This window comes from Petromyzon marinus, chromosome 85 (assembly GCF_048934315.1).
Source record: "Petromyzon marinus isolate PM22_M1 ecotype Great Lakes invasive population chromosome 85, UKy_Petmar_22M1.pri1.0, whole genome shotgun sequence".
In the NCBI taxonomy this organism is placed as follows: Eukaryota; Metazoa; Chordata; class Hyperoartia; order Petromyzontiformes; family Petromyzontidae; genus Petromyzon; species Petromyzon marinus.
The window spans coordinates 2,218,286-2,239,372 of record NC_133750.1 but is presented as its reverse complement, the minus strand read 5'-3'; the positions used below and the strand labels follow the sequence as shown (position 1 = coordinate 2,239,372).

Genomic DNA, 21,087 nt, shown 5'->3' with positions numbered 1-21,087 from the left:
TCGCGGGTGTTGTTGAGAGTTAACGGCGCCCTCTAAGCTGCGTGGCTCAAATCGCCAACAAGCAAACTCTCACGAACGTCCAACCGAGACACAGTAAAGCCCCGAAAGACAGACTACACACGCGATTACCAGGTTATCAACTAACAACGACACTTACTTGTTGATGCACGGTGTATCGATGACCCTGTAACCCGTCTGAAGAGATCGCGACGAACTCTCCCGAAGCAAAGTCGCCAACCAGTCGCCAAGCAATCGTGCTCGCCAGTCTGGGTCTCGCAGGAGAGGGGAAATCTGCAGAGCAATGAGTCGAGCGTCTATCCTCAGTAAAATTCCTCTCCAAATGGTCTTGAGGTCTGATTTTAAGCCCCTTATAACTCTCCTCTAGCATCCAAATCCTTTGTTCTCGACTTGGCCTATCATGGACTTTGCATTCAATTGTTAATTTTTACATTAACAATCCGCATATCAATCAACGTGGCTTAGCTAATCTGGCCATTGTACTTAAATCTTAATATGTATGTACATCCTACTGCATAACTGTACGCTTCCGTTTGAATAAAATGTACATCTCCATGCATAATTCTGTGCTTCCTGTTAATTTGCTAATATTCACCCGGCTATGTCCTCTAAACTTGCAGCAGTTTAGAGGATTTAACAGTGACATACAGTCTAAAGAATCAAAATGAAGACGTCGAGTTTGATTTGGACAAAGAGGTGCAAATTTACACTGTACTGACTTTGTTTCATAAATATATTTAAGGACACTCGTGTTGAGCGGGGTGTTTCTGGAAAACGAGGTTGCTATGTTCCTATTGAAGTCATAAACTTTGAGTAATCATCTGAATGGTTTAGCTTGTAAGCGTGGTTTAACATAACGTACCGCAACAAAATCAATCATAAATATTTAGTCTTCAGTGTGTATGTATATTCTTGTGTTTGTGTTCAATATTTTGGACGGTTTTTAAAATATTGGACTTGTTTTTGTAACAGTAATTGCATTGAATATGGAGGGCTACCAGCATCTCGCACCCGTCCAGAGACCTCGTGGGCCGCTGTGGTGGCCACGAGACTTCCCTCAAGGACATTTCTCTTATCCACCACAGCGGTAACGCTGTGGTGGATAAGAGATGTATGTGCACCCCTGTATATGCACACTCGTGTGTGAATGCACAACGCTGTATATAATTATAAACAGTCGTGTTAGGATGCACACTCGTGTGTGCATGTCTACTCGTCCATGTTCTTTTTAAAGGAAGGAAATGGTAGCAATAATGTACGATCAGTCATCTTTAAAAAAAACAAATCAGGTCTTTATTAATCTGCAACAATCTCAACGTTAAAACTCGCATCAAAATATTTATTAATTCGCTTTTTCAAACAGTTAAGGAACTAGGAAAATTATTTCACTTTCATTAATTCAACAGTAATAAAATATTCAAAAAATCAAACACGTGAACGTCTTAATCCTTCCCAATTGACGTCCTTATCGACTGAAGCCATTCGTCCACAAGCCCAAGCCATCAAACATAGGAACAACGAACGCACATTCTGAAACCGACACTTTGAAGTAGTTTTTGTTTCATTAAACAATATTGAAAATTAAAGAAATTGTTTAAAATAAAGGGCAACGTTATGGTCACAGTCTTTCTCCAACTTTAGCTCAACAAGACCACTTAGTCACGAGAGTAAAATCAGGAATTGGACCACCTCACAACCACTGTGAATCACACCACATCAGCAAGTAATCCGATATGACTACAAATCACCACCTTAACGTGACGAAGTCTAGAATGAACTTCAACACACAAGTAGCTGTGAGAAGATGACAACACGTGGCACCTTATACCATAAACACCACACATTTAACAGTGCCGATGATACAACCACCATCGAAGAATAAAATTGTTGTCATCCTCAACTAAGTGAACACTTCTGCAACTTTAAAGGCATACTTTTTTTCCGAACACATCAGAAAGCATTCACAACATCACTCGAGCTTAGTGTACGGAAGTAATCATTTGAACCTTATTAATTGATATAACTGAGACACAAACATGCACATTCCAGGACTTCAAGAGTTAACAGAAGTACTCAATACGTTGACCCTCCAGCCACTCCAGCAGCCATTTCTCAGTATCCACCTGCATGGGGTCGAAAGAGGAATTGTCGTCAGGGCTCATTACATCCAGCAATCTCTCAGGATCCAACTGCATTAGGTCGAAAGAGGAATTGTTGCCAGGAGTCATTACATCCACTACATCCAGGCATCTCTGAGGATTCACCTGTATAGGGTCGAAAGATTCATTTTGTTCAGGACTCACTGCAGGACTTTGCATTTCACCTTTTGATTTCACTTCCCTCTCATCGCGGTTATTCGCATGCTTTTTTCGGGGTGATGACCGTGTCCTCTCTAACGGAGAACAATTGAATGGCTTCTCGCCCGTGTGTGTTTTCTGGTGTTTGTTAAGAGTTGATTTCCGTGAAAATGCCTTCACACACACAGGGCAATGGAATGGCTTCTCGCCTCTATGGTTTTTTTGGTGACTGTGAAGATTTGATTTCCGTAAAAATTCCTTCCCACACACAGAGCATTTGAATGGCTTCTCACCCGAGTGTGTTTTATTGTGAGAGTTAAGATTTGATTTCCGTAAAAATTCCTTCCCACACAAAGAGCAATTGAATGGCTTCTCGCCCGTGTGTGTTTTCTGGTGTCTGTTAAGAGTTGTTTTCTCCGCAAATGCCTTCCCACAAACAGAGCAATTGAACGGCTTCTCACCCGAGTGTGTTTTCTGGTGTCTGAAAAGAGCTGATTTCCATGAAAAAGCCTTCCCACACACAGAGCAATTGAACGGCTTCTCGCCCGTGTGTGTGTGGCACTGTGGAGAGTTCATCTGCTCCATGTGACTGATTCTACAGAGCAGAGTAACAGTCGCGGGTGTTGTTGAGAGTTAACGGCGCTCTAAGCTGCGTGGCTCAAATCGCCAACAAGCAAACTCTCACGAACGTCCAACCGAGACACAGTAAAGCCCCGTAAGACAGACTACACACGCGATTACCAGGTTATCAACTAACAACGACACTTAGTTGTTGATGCACGATGTATCGATGACCCTGTAACCCGTCTGAAGAGATCGCAACGAACTCTCCCGAAGCAAAGTCGCCAACCAGTCGCCAAGCAATCGTGCTCGCCAGGCTGAGTCTCGCAGGAAAAGGGTAATCTGCAGAGCGATGAGTCGAGCGTCTATCCTCAGTAAATTTCCTCTCCAAATGATCTTGAGGTCTGATTTTAAGCCCCTTATAACTTCCCTCTAGCATCCAAATCCTTTGTTCTCGACTTGGCCTATCATGGACTTTGCATTCAATTGTTAATTTTTACATTAACAATCCGCAGATCAATCAACCTAGCTTAGCTAATCTGGCCATTGTACTTAAATCTTAATATGTATGTACATCCTACTGCATAACTGTACGCTTCCGTTTGAATAAAATGTGCATCTCCATGCATAATTCTGTGCTTCCTGTTAATTTGCTAATATTCACCCGGCTATGTCCTCTAAACTTGCAGCAGTTTAGAGGATTTAACAGTGACATACAGTCTAAAGAATCAAAATGAAGACGTCGAGTTTGATTTGGACAAAGAGGTGCAAATTTACACTGTACTGACTTTGTTTCATAAATATATTTAAGGACACTCGTGTTGAGCGGGGTGTTTCTGGAAAACGAGGTTGCTATGTTCCTATTGAAGTCATAAACTTTGAGTAATCATCTGAATGGTTTAGCTTAGAAGCGTGGTTTAACATAACGTACCGCAACAAAATCAATCATTAATATTTAGTCTTCAGTGTGTATGTATATTCTTGTGTTTGTGTTCAATATTTTGGACGGTTTTTAAAATATTGGACTTGTTTTTGTAACAGTAATTGCATTGAATATGGAGGGCTACCAGCACCTCGCACCCGTCCAGAGACCTCGTGGGCCGCTGTGGTGGCCACGAGACTTCCCTCAAGGACATTTCTCTTATCCACCACAGCGTTACCGACCGGGAACGCCGATGAAGTTGAAGGTTGTTAATACAGAACTTTAATCGTGATAGGGGAATGCCAAACAACATCGAGTGGCTCTACTTCTGATGATAAAAGAACGTATACGTATGTGTATGTATGCAGGCACAATCGTGCGTGTTCGCAGTGGAACGCAATCCTTGTGTTCCTACACTGCTGTGTATGTACACTGCGTTGTGTGTCTGTATGTATGTGCACCCCTGTATATGCACACTCGTGTGTGAATGCACAACGCTGTATATAATTATAAACAGTCGTGTTAGGATGCACACTCGTGTGTGCATGTCTACTCGTCCATGTTCTTTTTAAAGGAATGAAATGGTAGCAATAATGTACGATCAGTCATCTTTAAAAAAACAAATCAGGTCTTTATTAATCTGCAACAATCTCAACGTTAAAACTCGCATCAAAATATTTATTAATTCGCTTTTTCAAACAGTTAAGGAACTAGGAAAATTATTTCACTTTCATTAATTCAACAGTAATAAAATATTCAAAAAATCAAACACGTGAACGTCTTAATCCTTCCCAATTGACGTCCTTATCGACTGAAGCCATTCGTCCACAAGTCCAAGCCATCAAACATAGGAACAACGAACGCACATTCTGAAACCGACACTTTGAAGTAGTTTTTGTTTCATTAAACAATATTGAAAATTAAATAAATTGTTTAAAATATAGGGCAACGTTATGGTCACAGTCTTTCTCCAACTTTAGCTCAACAAGACCACTTAGTCACGAGAGTAAAATCAGGAATTGGACCACCTCACAACCACTGTGGATCACACCACATCAGCAAGTAATCCGATATGACTACAAAGCACCACCTTAACGTGACGAAGTCTAGAATGAACTTCAACACACAAGTAGCTGTGAGAAGATGACAACACGTGGCACCTTCTACCATAAACACCACACATTTAACAGTGCCGATGATACAACCACCAGACGAAGCAATGCATCTATTGAAGAATACAATTGTTGTCATCCTCAACTAAGTGAACACCTCTGCAACTTTAAAGGCATACTTTTTTTCCGAACACATCAGAAAGCATTCACAACATCACTCGAGCTTAGTGTACGGAAGTAATCATTTGAACCTTATTAATTGATATAACTGAGACACAAACATGCACATTCCAGGACTTCAAGAGTTAACAGAAGTACTCAATACGTTGACCCTCCAGCCACTCCAGCAGCCATTTCTCAGTATCCACCTGCATGGGGTCGAAAGAGGAATTGTCGTCAGGGCTCATTACATCCAGCAATCTCTCAGGATCCAACTGCATTAGGTCGAAAGAGGAATTGTTGCCAGGAGTCATTACATCCACTACATCCAGGCATCTCTGAGGATTCACCTGTATAGGGTCGAAAGATTCATTTTGTTCAGGACTCACTGCAGGACTTTGCATTTCACCTTTTGATTTCACTTCCCTCTCATTGCGGTTATTCGCATGCTTTTTTCGGGGTGATGACCGTGTCCTCTCTAACGGAGAACAATTGAATGGCTTCTCGCCCGTGTGTGTTTTCTGGTGTTTGTTAAGAGTTGATTTCCGTGAAAATGCCTTCACACACACAGGGCAATGGAATGGCTTCTCGCCTGTATGTTTTTTTTGGTGACTGTGAAGATTTGATTTCCGTAAAAATTCCTTCCCACACACAGAGCATTTGAATGGCTTCTCACCCGAGTGTGTTTTATTGTGAGAGTTAAGATTTGATTTCCGTAAAAATTCCTTCCCACACAAAGAGCAATTGAATGGCTTCTCGCCCGTGTGTGTTTTCTGGTGTCTGTTAAGAGTTGTTTTCTCCGCAAATGCCTTCCCACAAACAGAGCAATTGAACGGCTTCTCACCCGAGTGTGTTTTCTGGTGTCTGAAAAGAGCTGATTTCCATGCAAAAGCCTTCCCACACACAGAGCAATTGAACGGCTTCTCGCCCGTGTGTGTGGCACTGTGGAGAGTTCATCTGCTCCATGTGACTGATTCTACAGAGCAGAGTAACAGTCGCGGGTGTTGTTGAGAGTTAACGGCGCTTTAAGCTGCGTGGCTCAAATCGCCAACAAGCAAACTCTCACGAACGTCCAACCGAGACACAGTAAAGCCCCGTAAGACAGACTACACACGCGATTACCAGGTTATCAACTAACAACGACACTTAATTGTTGATGCACGGTGTATCGATGACCCTGTAACACGTCTGAAGAGATCGCCACGAACTCTCCCGAAGCAAAGTCGCCAACCAGTCGCCAAGCAATCGTGCTCGCCAGGCTGAGTCTCGCAGGAAAAGGGTAATCTGCAGAGCGATGAGTCGAGCGTCTATCCTCAGTAAATTTCCTCTCCAAATGATCTTGAGGTCTGATTTTAAGCCCCTTATAACTTCCCTCTAGCATCCAAATCCTTTGTTCTCGACTTGGCCTATCATGGACTTTGCATTCAATTGTTAATTTTTACATTAACAATCCGCAGATCAATCAACCTAGCTTAGCTAATCTGGCCATTGTACTTAAATCTTAATATGTATGTACATCCTACTGCATAACTGTACGCTTTCGTTTGAATAAAATGTACATCTCCATGCATAATTCTGTGCTTCCTGTTAATTTGCTAATATTCACCCGGCTATGTCCTCTAAACTTGCAGCAGTTTAGAGAATTCAACAGTGACATACAGTCTAAAGAATCAAAATGAAGACGTCGAGTTTGATTTGGACAAAGAGGTGCAAATTTACACTGTACTGACTTTGTTTCATAAATATATTTAAGGACACTCGTGTTGAGCGGGGTGTTTCTGGAAAACGAGGTTGCTATGTTCCTATTGAAGTCATAAACTTTGAGTAATCATCTGAATGGTTTAGCTTGTAAGCGTGGTTTAACATAACGTACCGCAACAAAATCAATCATAAATGTTTAGTCTTCAGTGTGTATGTATATTCTTGTGTTTGTGTTCAATATTTTGGACGGTTTTTAAAATATTGGACTTGTTTTTGTAACAGTAATTGCATTGAATATGGAGGGCTACCAGCACCTCGCACCCGTCCAGAGACCTAGTGGGCCGCTGTGGTGGCCACGAGACTTCCCTCAAGGACATTTCTCTTATCCACCACAGCGTTACCGACCGGGAACGCCGATGAAGTTGAAGGTTGTTAATACAGAACTTTAATCGTGATAGGGGAATGCCAAACAACATGGAGTGGCTCTACTTCTGATGATAAAAGAACGTATACGTATGTGTATGTATGCAGGCACAATCGTGCGTGTTCGCAGTGGAACGCAATCCTTGTGTTCCTACACTGCTGTGTATGTACACTGCGTTGTATGTCTGTATGTATGTGCACCCCTGTATATGCACACTCGTGTGTGAATGCACAACGCTGTATATAATTATAAACAGTCGTGTTAGGATGCACACTCGTGTGTGCATGTCTACTCGTCCATGTTCTTTTTAAAGGAAGGAAATGGTAGCAATAATGTACGATCAGTCATCTTTAAAAAAAACAAATCAGGTCTTTATTAATCTGCAACAATCTCAACGTTAAAACTCGCATCAAAATATTTATTAATTCGCTTTTTCAAACAGTTAAGGAACTAGGAAAATTATTTCACTTTCATTAATTCAACAGTAATAAAATATTCAAAAAATCAAACACGTGAACGTCTTAATCCTTCCCAATTGACGTCCTTATCGACTGAAGCCATTCGTCCACAAGCCCAAGTCATCAAACATAGGAACCACGAACGCACATTCTCAAACCGACACTTTGAAGTAGTTTTTGTTTCATTAAACAATATTGAAAATTAAAGAAATTGTTTAAAATAAAGGGCAACGTTATGGTCACAGTCTTTCTCCAACTTTAGCTCAACAAGACCACTTAGTCACGAGAGTAAAATCAGGAATTGGACCACCTCACAACCACTGTGGATCACACCACATCAGCAAGTAATCCGATATGACTACAAAGCACCACCTTAACGTGACGAAGTCTAGAATGAACTTCAACACACAAGTAGCTGTGAGAAGATGACAACACGTGGCACCTTCTACCATAAACACCACACATTTAACAGTGCCGATGATACAACCACCAGACGAAGCAATGCATCTTTCGAAGAATAAAATTGTTGTCATCCTCAACTAAGTGAACACTTCTGCAACTTTAAAGGCATACTTTTTTTCCGAACACATCAGAAAGCATTCACAACATCACTCGAGCTTAGTGTACGGAAGTAATCATTTGAACCTTATTAATTGATATAACTGAGACACAAACATGCACATTCCAGGACTTCAAGAGTTAACAGAAGTACTCAATACGTTGACCCTCCAGCCACTCCAGCAGCCATTTCTCAGTATCCACCTGCATGGGGTCGAAAGAGGAATTGTCGTCAGGGCTCATTACATCCAGCAATCTCTCAGGATCCAACTGCATTAGGTCGAAAGAGGAATTGTTGCCAGGAGTCATTACATCCACTACATCCAGGCATCTCTGAGGATTCACCTGTATAGGGTCGAAAGATTCATTTTGTTCAGGACTCACTGCAGGACTTTGCATTTCACCTTTTGATTTCACTTCCCTCTCATTGCGGTTATTCGCATGCTTTTTTCGGGGTGATGACCGTGTCCTCTCTAACGGAGAACAATTGAATGGCTTCTCGCCCGTGTGTGTTTTCTGGTGTTTGTTAAGAGTTGATTTCCGTGAAAATGCCTTCACACACACAGGGCAATGGAATGGCTTCTCGCCTCTATGGTTTTTTTGGTGACTGTGAAGATTTGATTTCCGTAAAAATTCCTTCCCACACACAGAGCATTTGAATGGCTTCTCACCCGAGTGTGTTTTATTGTGAGAGTTAAGATTTGATTTCCGTAAAAATTCCTTCCCACACAAAGAGCAATTGAATGGCTTCTCGCCCGTGTGTGTTTTCTGGTGTCTGTTAAGAGTTGTTTTCTCCGCAAATGCCTTCCCACAAACAGAGCAATTGAACGGCTTCTCACCCGAGTGTGTTTTCTGGTGTCTGAAAAGAGCTGATTTCCATGCAAAAGCCTTCCCACACACAGAGCAATTGAACGGCTTCTCGCCCGTGTGTGTGTGGCACTGTGGAGAGTTCATCTGCTCCATGTGACTGATTCTACAGAGCAGAGTAACAGTCGCGGGTGTTGTTGAGAGTTAACGGCGCTCTAAGCTGCGTGGCTCAAATCGCCAACAAGCAAACTCTCACGAACGTCCAACCGAGACACAGTAAAGCCCCGTAAGACAGACTACACACGCGATTACCAGGTTATCAACTAACAACGACACTTAGTTGTTGATGCACGGTGTATCGATGACCCTGTAACACGTCTGAAGAGATCGCCACGAACTCTCCCGAAGCAAAGTCGCCAACCAGTCGCCAAGCAATCGTGCTCGCCAGGCTGAGTCTCGCAGGAAAAGGGTAATCTGCAGAGCGATGAGTCGAGCGTCTATCCTCAGTAAATTTCCTCTCCAAATGATCTTGAGGTCTGATTTTAAGCCCCTTATAACTTCCCTCTAGCATCCAAATCCTTTGTTCTCGACTTGGCCTATCATGGACTTTGCATTCAATTGTTAATTTTTACATTAACAATCCGCAGATCAATCAACCTAGCTTAGCTAATCTGGCCATTGTACTTAAATCTTAATATGTATGTACATCCTACTGCATAACTGTACGCTTCCGTTTGAATAAAATGTACATCTCCATGCATAATTCTGTGCTTCCTGTTAATTTGCTAATATTCACCCGGCTATGTCCTCTAAACTTGCAGCAGTTTAGAGGATTTAACAGTGACATACAGTCTAAAGAATCAAAATGAAGACGTCGAGTTTGATTTGGACAAAGAGGTGCAAATTTACACTGTACTGACTTTGTTTCATAAATATATTTAAGGACACTCGTGTTGAGCGGGGTGTTTCTGGAAAACGAGGTTGCTATGTTCCTATTGAAGTCATAAACTTTGAGTAATCATCTGAATGGTTTAGCTTGTAAGCGTGGTTTAACATAACGTACCGCAACAAAATCAATCATAAATATTTAGTCTTCAGTGTGTATGTATATTCTTGTGTTTGTGTTCATTATTTTGGACGGTTTTTAAAATATTGGACTTGTTTTTGTAACAGTAATTGCATTGAATATGGAGGGCTACCAGCACCTCGCACCCGTCCAGAGACCTCGTGGGCCGCTGTGGTGGCCACGAGACTTCCCTCAAGGACATTTCTCTTATCCACCACAGCGTTACCGACCGGGAACGCCGATGAAGTTGAAGGTTGTTAATACAGAACTTTAATCGTGATAGGGGAATGCCAAACAACATGGAGTGGCTCTACTTCTGATGATAAAAAACGTATACGTATGTGTGTGTATGTATGCAGGCACAATCGTGCGTGTTCGCAGTGGAACGCAATCCTTCTGTTCCTACACTGCTGTGTATGTACACTGCGTTGTGTGTCTGTATGTATGTGCACCCCTGTATATGCACACTCGTGTGTGAATGCACAACGCTGTATATAATTATAAACAGTCGTGTTAGGATGCACACTCGTGTGTGCATGTCTACTCGTCCATGTTCTTTTTAAAGGAAGGAAATGGTAGCAATAATGTACGATCAGTCATCTTTAAAAAAACAAATCAGGTCTTTATTAATCTGCAACAATCTCAACGTTAAAACTCGCATCAAAATATTTATTAATTCGCTTTTTCAAACAGTTAAGGAACTAGGAAAATTATTTCACTTTCATTAATTCAACAGTAATAAAATATTCAAAAAATCAAACACGTGAACGTCTTAATCCTTCCCAATTGACGTCCTTATCGACTGAAGCCATTCGTCCACAAGCCCAAGCCATCAAACATAGGAACAACGAACGCACATTCTGAAACCGACACTTTGAAGTAGTTTTTGTTTCATTAAACAATATTGAAAATTAAAGAAATTGTTTAAAATACAGGGCAACGTTATGGTCACAGTCTTTCTACAACTTTAGCTCAACAAGACCACTTAGTCACGAGAGTAAAATCAAGAATTGGACCACCTCACAACCACTGTGGATCACACCACATCAGCAAGTAATCCGATATGACTACAAAGCACCACCTTAACGTGACGAAGTCTAGAATGAACTTCAACACACAAGTAGCTGTGAGAAGATGACAACACGTGGCACCTTCTACCATAAACACCACACATTTAACAGTGCCGATGATACAACCACCAGACGAAGCAATGCATCTATCGAAGAATAAAATTGTTGTCATCCTCAACTAAGTGAACACTTCTGCAACTTTAAAGGCATACTTTTTTTCCGAACACATCAGAAAGCATTCACAACATCACTCGAGCTTAGTGTACGGAAGTAATCATTTGAACCTTATTAATTGATATAACTGAGACACAAACATGCACATTCCAGGACTTCAAGAGTTAACAGAAGTACTCAATACGTTGACCCTCCAGCCACTCCAGCAGCCATTTCTCAGTATCCACCTGCATGGGGTCGAAAGAGGAATTGTCGTCAGGGCTCATTACATCCAGCAATCTCTCAGGATCCAACTGCATTAGGTCGAAAGAGGAATTGTTGCCAGGAGTCATTACATCCACTACATCCAGGCATCTCTGAGGATTCACCTGTATAGGGTCGAAAGATTCATTTTGTTCAGGACTCACTGCAGGACTTTGCATTTCACCTTTTGATTTCACTTCCCTCTCATTGCGGTTATTCGCATGCTTTTCTCGGGGTGATGACCGTGTCCTCTCTAACGGAGAACAATTGAATGGCTTCTCGCCCGTGTGTGTTTTCTGGTGTTTGTTAAGAGTTGATTTCCGTGAAAATGCCTTCACACACACAGAGCAATTGAACGGCATCTCGCCCGTGTGTGTGTGGCACTGTGGAGAGTTCATCTGCTCCATGTGACTGATTCTACAGAGCAGAGTAACAGTCGCGGGTGTTGTTGAGAGTTAACGGCGCCCTCTAAGCTGCGTGGCTCAAATCGCCAACAAGCAAACTCTCACGAACGTCCAACCGAGACACAGTAACGCCCCGTAAGACGGACTACACACGCAATTACCAGGTTATCCACTAACAAAGACACTTACTTGTTGATGCACGGTGTATCAATGATCCTGTAACCCGTCTGAAGAGATCGCCACGAACTCTTCCGAAGCAACGTCGCCAACCAGTCGCCAAGCAATCGTGCTCACCAGTCTGGGTCTCGCAGGAGAAGGGAAATCTGCAGAGCGATGAGTCGAGCGTCTATCCTCAGTAAAATTCCTCTCCAAATGGTCTTGAGGTCTGATTTTAAGCCCCTTATAACTCCCCTCTAGCATCCAAATCCTTTGTTCTCGACTTGGCCTATCATGGACTTTGCATTCAATTGTTAATTTTTACATTAACAATCCGCATATCAATCAACGTAGCTTAGCTTATCTGGCACATTGTACTTAATCCTTAATAAGTATGTACATCCCACTGCATAATTGTACACTTCCGTTTGAATAAAGATGTACATCTCCAAGCATTATTCTGTGCTTCCTACACTGTTTCAAGATTTTCAGGATTTAAAAGCGATACACAGTCTGAATTATCAACATAAAGAGTTTTATTTGGACTAAGAGGTGCAAATTTACACTGTACTGACTTGGTTTCATGAATATATTTAAGGAAACTCGTGTTGAGCGGGGTTTTTCTAGAAAACGAGGATGTTATGTTCTAATTTCCGTTATAAACTTTGAGTAATCATCTGAATGGTTTAGCTTGTAAGCGTGGTTTAACATAACGTACCGCAAAAAAGTCAATCATGCATATTTAGTCTTCAGTGTGTATGTATACTCTTGTGTATGTGTTCAATATTTATGCACGTGTTTTATTTTGGACGTTTTTTGTTTTGGTAATTGCATTGAATATGGAAGTGTTACCAGCAACCTCGCACCCGTCCAGAGACCTCGTGGGCCGCTGTGGTGGCCACGAGACTTCCCTCAAGGACATTTCTCTTATCCACCACAGCGTTTCCGACCGGGAACGCCTATGAAGTTGAAGGTTGTTAATACAGAACTTCAATCGTGATAGGAGAATGCCAAACAACATGGAGTGGCTCTACTTCTGATGATAAAAGAACGTATACGTATGTGTATGTATGCAGGCACAATCGTGCGTGTTCGCAGTGGAACGCAATCCTTGTGTTCCTACACTGCTGTGTATGTACACTGCGTTGTATGTCTGTATGTATGTGCACCCCTGTATATGCACACTCGTGTGTGAATGCACAACGCTGTATATAATTATAAACAGTCGTGTTAGGATGCACACTCGTGTGTGCATGTCTACTCGTCCATGTTCTTTTTAAAGGAAGGAAATGGTAGCAATAATGTACGATCAGTCATCTTTAAAAAAAACAAATCAGGTCTTTATTAATCTGCAACAATCTCAACGTTAAAACTCGCATCAAAATATTTATTAATTCGCTTTTTCAAACAGTTAAGGAACTAGGAAAATTATTTCACTTTCATTAATTCAACAGTAATAAAATATTCAAAAAATCAAACACGTGAACGTCTTAATCCTTCCCAATTGACGTCCTTATCGACTGAAGCCATTCGTCCACAAGCCCAAGCCATCAAACATAGGAACCACGAACGCACATTCTGAAACCGACACTTTGAAGTAGTTTTTGTTTCATTAAACAATATTGAAAATTAAAGAAATTGTTTAAAATAAAGGGCAACGTTATGGTCACAGTCTTTCTCCAACTTTAGCTCAACAAGACCACTTAGTCACGAGAGTAAAATCAGGAATTGGACCACCTCACAACCACTGTGGATCACACCACATCAGCAAGTAATCCGATATGACTACAAAGCACCACCTTAACGTGACGAAGTCTAGAATGAACTTCAACACACAAGTAGCTGTGAGAAGATGACAACACGTGGCACCTTCTACCATAAACACCACACATTTAACAGTGCCGATGATACAACCACCAGACGAAGCAATGCATCTATCGAAGAATAAAATTGTTGTCATCTTCAACTAAGTGAACACTTCTGCAACTTTAAAGGCATACTTTTTTTCCGAACACATCAGAAAGCATTCACAACATCACTCGAGCTTAGTGTACGGAAGTAATCATTTGAACCTTATTAATTGATATAACTGACACAAACATGCACATTCCAGGACTTCAAGAGTTAACAGAAGTACTCAATACGTTGACCCTCCAGCCACTCCAGCAGCCATTTCTCAGTATCCACCTGCATGGGGTCGAAAGAGGAATTGTCGTCAGGGCTCATTACATCCAGCAATCTCTCAGGATCCAACTGCATGAGGTCGAAAGAGGAATTGTTGCCAGGAGTCATTGCATCCACTACATCCAGGCATCTCTGAGGATTCACCTGTATAGGGTCGAAAGATTCATTTTGATCAGGACTCACTGCAGGACTTTGCATTTCACCTTTTGATTTCACTTCCTTCTCATTGCGGTTATTCGCATGCTTGTTTCGGGGTGATGACCGTGCCCTCTCTAACGGAGAACAATTGAATGGCTTCTCGCCCGTGTGTGTTTTCTGGTGTCTGTTAAGAGATGATTTCTCTGCAAATGCCTTCCCACAAACAGAACAATTGAATGGCTTCTCGCCCGTGTGTGTTTTCTGGTGAGTGTTAAGATTTGATTTCTGTGCAAATGCCTTCCCACACACAGAGCACTTGAATGGCTTCTCACCAGTGTGTATTTTCTTGTGAGTGTTAAGATTTGATTTCTGTGCAAATGCCTTCCCACACACCGAGCAATTGAACGGCTTCTCACCCGAGTGTGTTTTCTGGTGTCTGAAACGAGCTGATTTCCATGCAAAAGCCTTCCCACACACAGAGCAATTGAACGGCTTCTCGTCCGTGTGTGCGTGGCAATGTGGAGAGTTCATCTGTTCCATGTGACTGATTCTTCAGAGCAGAGTAACAGTCGCGGGTGTTGTTGAGAGTTAACGGCGCCCTCTAAGCTGCGTGGCTCAAATCGCCAAAAAGCAAACTCTCACGAACGTCCAACCGAGACACAGTAACGCCCCGTAAGACGGACTACACACGCAATTACCAGGTTATCCACTAACAAAGACACTTACTTGTTGATGCACGGTGTATCAATGATCCTGTAACCCGTCTGAAGAGATCGCCACGAACTCTTCCGAAGCAACGTCGCCAACCAGTCGCCAAGCAATCGTGCTCACCAGTCTGGGTCTCGCAGGAGAAGGGAAATCTGCAGAGCGATGAGTCGAGCGTCTATCCTCAGTAAAATTCCTCTCCAAATGGTCTTGAGGTCTGATTTTAAGCCCCTTATAACTCCCCTCTAGCATCCAAATCCTTTGTTCTCGACTTGGCCTATCATGGACTTTGCATTCAATTGTTAATTTTTACATTAACAATCCGCATATCAATCAACGTAGCTTAGCTTATCTGGCACATTGTACTTAATCCTTAATAAGTATGTACATCCCACTGCATAATTGTACACTTCCGTTTGAATAAAGATGTACATCTCCAAGCATTATTCTGTGCTTCCTACACTGTTTCAAGATTTTCAGGATTTAAAAGCGATACACAGTCTGAATTATCAACATAAAGAGTTTTATTTGGACTAAGAGGTGCAAATTTACACTGTACTGACTTGGTTTCATGAATATATTTAAGGAAACTCGTGTTGAGCGGGGTTTTTCTAGAAAACGAGGATGTTATGTTCTAATTTCCGTTATAAACTTTGAGTAATCATCTGAATGGTTTAGCTTGTAAGCGTGGTTTAACATAACGTACCGCAAAAAAGTCAATCATGCATATTTAGTCTTCAGTGTGTATGTATACTCTTGTGTATGTGTTCAATATTTATGCACGTGTTTTATTTTGGACGTTTTTTGTTTTGGTAATTGCATTGAATATGGAAGTGTTACCAGCAACCTCGCACCCGTCCAGAGACCTCGTGGGCCGCTGTGGTGGCCACGAGACTTCCCTCAAGGACATTGCTCTTATCCACCACAGCGTTTCCGACCGGGAACGCCTATGAAGTTGAAGGTTGTTAATACAGAACTTTAATCGTGATAGGGGAATGCCAAACAACATGGAGTGGCTCTACTTCTGATGATAAAAAACGTATACGTATGTGTGTGTATGTATGCAGGCACAATCGTGCGTGTTCGCAGTAGAACGCAATCCTTGTGTTCCTACACTGCTGTGTATGTACACTGCGTTGTATGTCTGTATGTATGTGCACCCCTGTATATGCACACTCGTGTGTGAATGCACACCGCTGTATATAATTATAAACAGTCGTGTTAGGATGCACACTCGTGTGTGCATGTCTACTCGTCCATGTTCTTTTTAAAGGAAGGAAATGGTAGCAATAATGTACGATCAGTCATCTTTAAAAAAACAAATCAGGTCTTTATTAATCTGCAACAATCTCAACGTTAAAACTCGCATCAAAATATTTATTAATTCGCTTTTTCAAACAGTTAAGGAACTAGGAAAATTATTTCACTTTCATTAATTCAACAGTAATAAAATATTCAAAAAATCAAACACGTGAACGTCTTAATCCTTCCCAATTGACGTTCTTTTCGACTGAAGCCATTCGTCCACAAGTCCAAGCCATCAAACATAGGAACAACGAACGCACATTCTGAAACCGACACTTTCAAGTAGTTTTTTTTAATCAAATAATGAAGAAAATTAAGGAAAAATGTTTAAAATATAGGGCAACGTTATGATCACAGTCTTTCCCCAACTTTAGCTCAACAATTCTAGATTTAAAGCTTTCGTGACTGCAAGGATCCATCCTCTTTGGTTCAATTTAGCAAAGTCACGTAGGAAAAAATAAAATAACAAAAATTACGACGTTTCTGCCACAACACAAGCGGCCTTCATCAGGTGAAGGGACGAGACTGTCTGGAGGACCTGCAGCGCTGACTTTACCCAATAGAACCAAAGAGTTTAGCTCAACAAGACCACTTAGTCACGACAGTAAAATCAGGAATTGGACTACCTCACAACCACTGTGGATCACACCACATCAACAAGTAATCCGATATGACTACAAAGCACCACCTTAACGTGACGAAGTCTAGAAGGAACTTCAAAACTCAAGTAGCTGTGAGAAGATGACAACACGTGGCACCTTCTACCATAAACACCACACATTTAACAGTGCCGATGATACAACCACCAGACGAAGCAATGCATCTATCGAAGAATAAAATTGTTGTCATCCTCAACTAAGTGAACACTTCTGCAACTTTAAAGGCATACTTTTTTCCGAACACATCAGCAAGCATCCACAACATCACTCGAGCTTAGTGTACGGAAGTAATCATTTGAACCTTATTAATTGATATAACTGAGACACAAACATGCACATTCCAGGACTTCAAGAGTTAACAGAAGTACTCAATACTTTGACCCTCCAGCCACTCCAGCAGCCATTTCTCAGTATCCACCTGCATGGGGTCGAAAGAGGAATTGTCGTCAGGGCTCATTACATCCAGCAATCTCTCAGGATCCAACTGCATGAGGTCGAAAGAGGAATTGTTGCCAGGAGTCATTGCATCCACTACATCCAGGCATCTCTGAGGATTCACCTGTATAGGGTCGAAAGATTCATTTTGATCAGGACTCACTGCAGGACTTTGCATTTCACCTTTTGATTTCACTTCCCTCTCATTGCGGTTATTCGCATGCATGTTTCGGGGTGATGACCGTGCCCTCTCTAACGGAGAACAATTGAATGGCTTCTCGCCCGTGTGTGTTTTCTGGTGTCTGTTAAGAGATGATTTCTCTGCAAATGCCTTCCCACAAACAGAACAATTGAATGGCTTCTCGCCCGTGTGTGTTTTCTGGTGAGTGTTAAGATTTGATTTCTGTGCAAATGCCTTCCCACACACAGAGCACTTGAATGGCTTCTCAGTAGTGTGTATTTTCTTGTGAGTGTTAAGATTTGATTTCTGTGCAAATGCCTTCCCACACACCGAGCAATTGAACGGCTTCTCACCCGAGTGTGTTTTCTGGTGTCTGAAACGAGCTGATTTCCATGCAAAAGCCTTCCCACACACAGAGCAATTGAACGGCTTCTCGTCCGTGTGTGCGTGGCAATGTGGAGAGTTCATCTGTTCCATGTGACTGATTCTTCAGAGCAGAGTAACAGTCGCGGGTGTTGTTGAGAGTTAACGGCGCCCTCTAAGCTGCGTGGCTCAAATCGCCAAAAAGCAAACTCTCACGAACGTCCAACCGAGACACAGTAACGCCCCGTAAGACGGACTACACACGCAATTACCAGGTTATCCACTAACAAAGACACTTACTTGTTGATGCACGGTGTATCAATGATCCTGTAACCCGTCTGAAGAGATCGCCACGAACTCTTCCGAAGCAACGTCGCCAACCAGTCGCCAAGCAATCGTGCTCACCAGTCTGGGTCTCGCAGGAGAAGGGAAATCTGCAGAGCGATGAGTCGAGCGTCTATCCTCAGTAAAATTCCTCTCCAAATGGTCTTGAGGTCTGATTTTAAGCCCCTTATAACTCCCCTCTAGCATCCAAATCCTTTGTTCTCGACTTGGCATATCATGGACTTTGCATTCAATTGTTAATTTTTACATTAACAATCCGCATATCAATCAACGTAGCTTAGCTTATCTGGCACATTGTACTTAATCCTTAATAAGTATGTACATCCCACTGCATAATTGTACACTTCCGTTTGAATAAAGATGTACATCTCCAAGCATTATTCTGTGCTTCCTACACTGTTTCAAGATTTTCAGGATTTAAAAGCGATACACAGTCTGAATTATCAACATAAAGAGTTTTATTTGGACTAAGAGGTGCAAATTTACACTGTACTGACTTGGTTTCATGAATATATTTAAGGAAACTCGTGTTGAGCGGGGTTTTTCTAGAAAACGAGGATGTTATGTTCTAATTTCCGTTATAAACTTTGAGTAATCATCTGAATGGTTTAGATTGTAAGCGTGGTTTAATATAACGTACCGCGTCAAAATCAATCATCAATATTTAGTCTTCAGTGTGTATGTATATTCTTGTGTTTGTGTTCATTATTTTGGACGGTTTTTAAAATATTGGACTTGTTTTTGTAACAGTAATTGCATTGAATATGGAGGGCTACCAGCACCTCGCACCCGTCCAGAGACCTCGTGGGCCGCTGTGGTGGCCACGAGACTTCCCTCAAGGACATTTCTCTTATCCACCACATCGTTACCGACCGGGAACGCCGATGAAGTTGAAGGTTGTTAATACAGAACTTTAATCGTGATAGGGGAATGCCAAACAACATGGAGTGGCTCTACTTCTGATGATAAAAAAACGTATACGTATGTGTGTGTATGTATGCAGGCACAATCGTGCGTGTTCGCAGTGGAACGCAATCCTTCTGTTCCTACACTGCTGTGTATGTACACTGCGTTGTGTGTCTGTATGTATGTGCACCCCTGTATATGCACACTCGTGTGTGAATGCACAACGCTGTATATAATTATAAACAGTCGTGTTAGGATGCACACTCGTGTGTGCATGTCTACTCGTCCATGTTCTTTTTAAAGGAAGGAAATGGTAGCAATAATGTACGATCAGTCATCTTTAAAAAAACAAATCAGGTCTTTATTAATCTGCAACAATCTCAACGTTAAAACTCGCATCAAAATATTTATTAATTCGCTTTTTCAAACAGTTAAGGAACTAGGAAAATTATTTCACTTTCATTAATTCAACAGTAATAAAATATTCAAAAAATCAAACACGTGAACGTCTTAATCCTTCCCAATTGACGTCCTTATCGACTGAAGCCATTCGTCCACAAGCCCAAGCCATCAAACATAGGAACAACGAACGCACATTCTGAAACCGACACTTTGAAGTAGTTTTTGTTTCATTAAACAATATTGAAAATTAAAGAAATTGTTTAAAATACAGGGCAACGTTATGGTCACAGTCTTTCTACAACTTTAGCTCAACAAGACCACTTAGTCACGAGAGTAAAATCAGGAATTGGACCACCTCACAACCACTGTGGATCACACCACATCAGCAAGTAATCCGATATGACTACAAAGCACCACCTTAACGTGACGAAGTCTAGAATGAACTTCAACACACAAGTAGCTGTGAGAAGATGACAACACGTGGCACCTTCTACCATAAACACCACACATTTAACAGTGCCGATGATACAACCACCAGACGAAGCAATGCATCTATCGAAGAATAAAATTGTTGTCATCCTCAACTAAGTGAACACTTCTGCAACTTTAAAGGCATACTTTTTTTCCGAACACATCAGAAAGCATTCACAACATCACTCGAGCTTAGTGTACGGAAGTAATCATTTGAACCTTATTAATTGATATAACTGAGACACAAACATGCACATTCCAGGACTTCAAGAGTTAACAGAAGTACTCAATACGTTGACCCTCCAGCCACTCCAGCAGCCATTTCTCAGTATCCACCTGCATGGGGTCGAAAGAGGAATTGTCGTCAGGGCTCATTACATCCAGCAATCTCTCAGGATCCAACTGCATTTGGTCGAAAGAGGAATTGTTGCCAGGAGTCATTACATCCACTACATCCAGGCATCTCTGAGGATTCACCTGTATAGGGTCGAAAGATTCATTTTGTTCAGGACTCACTGCAGGACTTTGCATTTCACCTTTTGATTTCACTTCCCTCTCATTGCGGTTATTCGCATGCTTTTTTCGGGGTGATGACCGTGTCCTCTCTAACGGAGAACAATTGAATGGCTTCTCGCCCGTGTGTGTTTTCTGGTGTTTGTTAAGAGTTGATTTCCGTGAAAATGCCTTCACACACAGGGCAATGGAATGGCTTCTCGCCTCTATGGTTTTTTTGGTGACTGTGAAGATTTGATTTCCGTAAAAATTCCTTCCCACACACAGAGCATTTGAATGGCTTCTCACCCGAGTGTGTTTTATTGTGAGAGTTAAGATTTGATTTCCGTAAAAATTCCTTCCCACACAAA

General features: G+C 41.7%; 1 long non-coding RNA gene across 3 annotated transcripts in view; it reads right to left on the bottom strand.

Moving 5' to 3' along the window:
* Nucleotides 1–218: 218 nt before the first annotated feature.
* The window catches only part of LOC116936921 (uncharacterized), a 30,715-nt gene continuing 9,846 nt past the window's right edge, over nucleotides 219–21,087 (bottom strand). Inside the window, exons 1-4 of one of the 3 annotated variants that reach the window (XR_012931389.1) lie at nucleotides 18,401–18,788; nucleotides 15,179–15,312; nucleotides 12,164–12,297; nucleotides 219–291 (exon numbers count right to left, since the gene is read on the bottom strand). This is a non-coding gene — a long non-coding RNA (uncharacterized LOC116936921). Of the gene's footprint in view, nucleotides 292–11,476; nucleotides 11,555–12,163; nucleotides 12,298–15,178; nucleotides 15,313–18,400; nucleotides 18,789–21,087 lie in introns of those variants that run through there. The other 2 variants (XR_012931390.1, XR_012931388.1) reach the window with 2 other exon arrangements.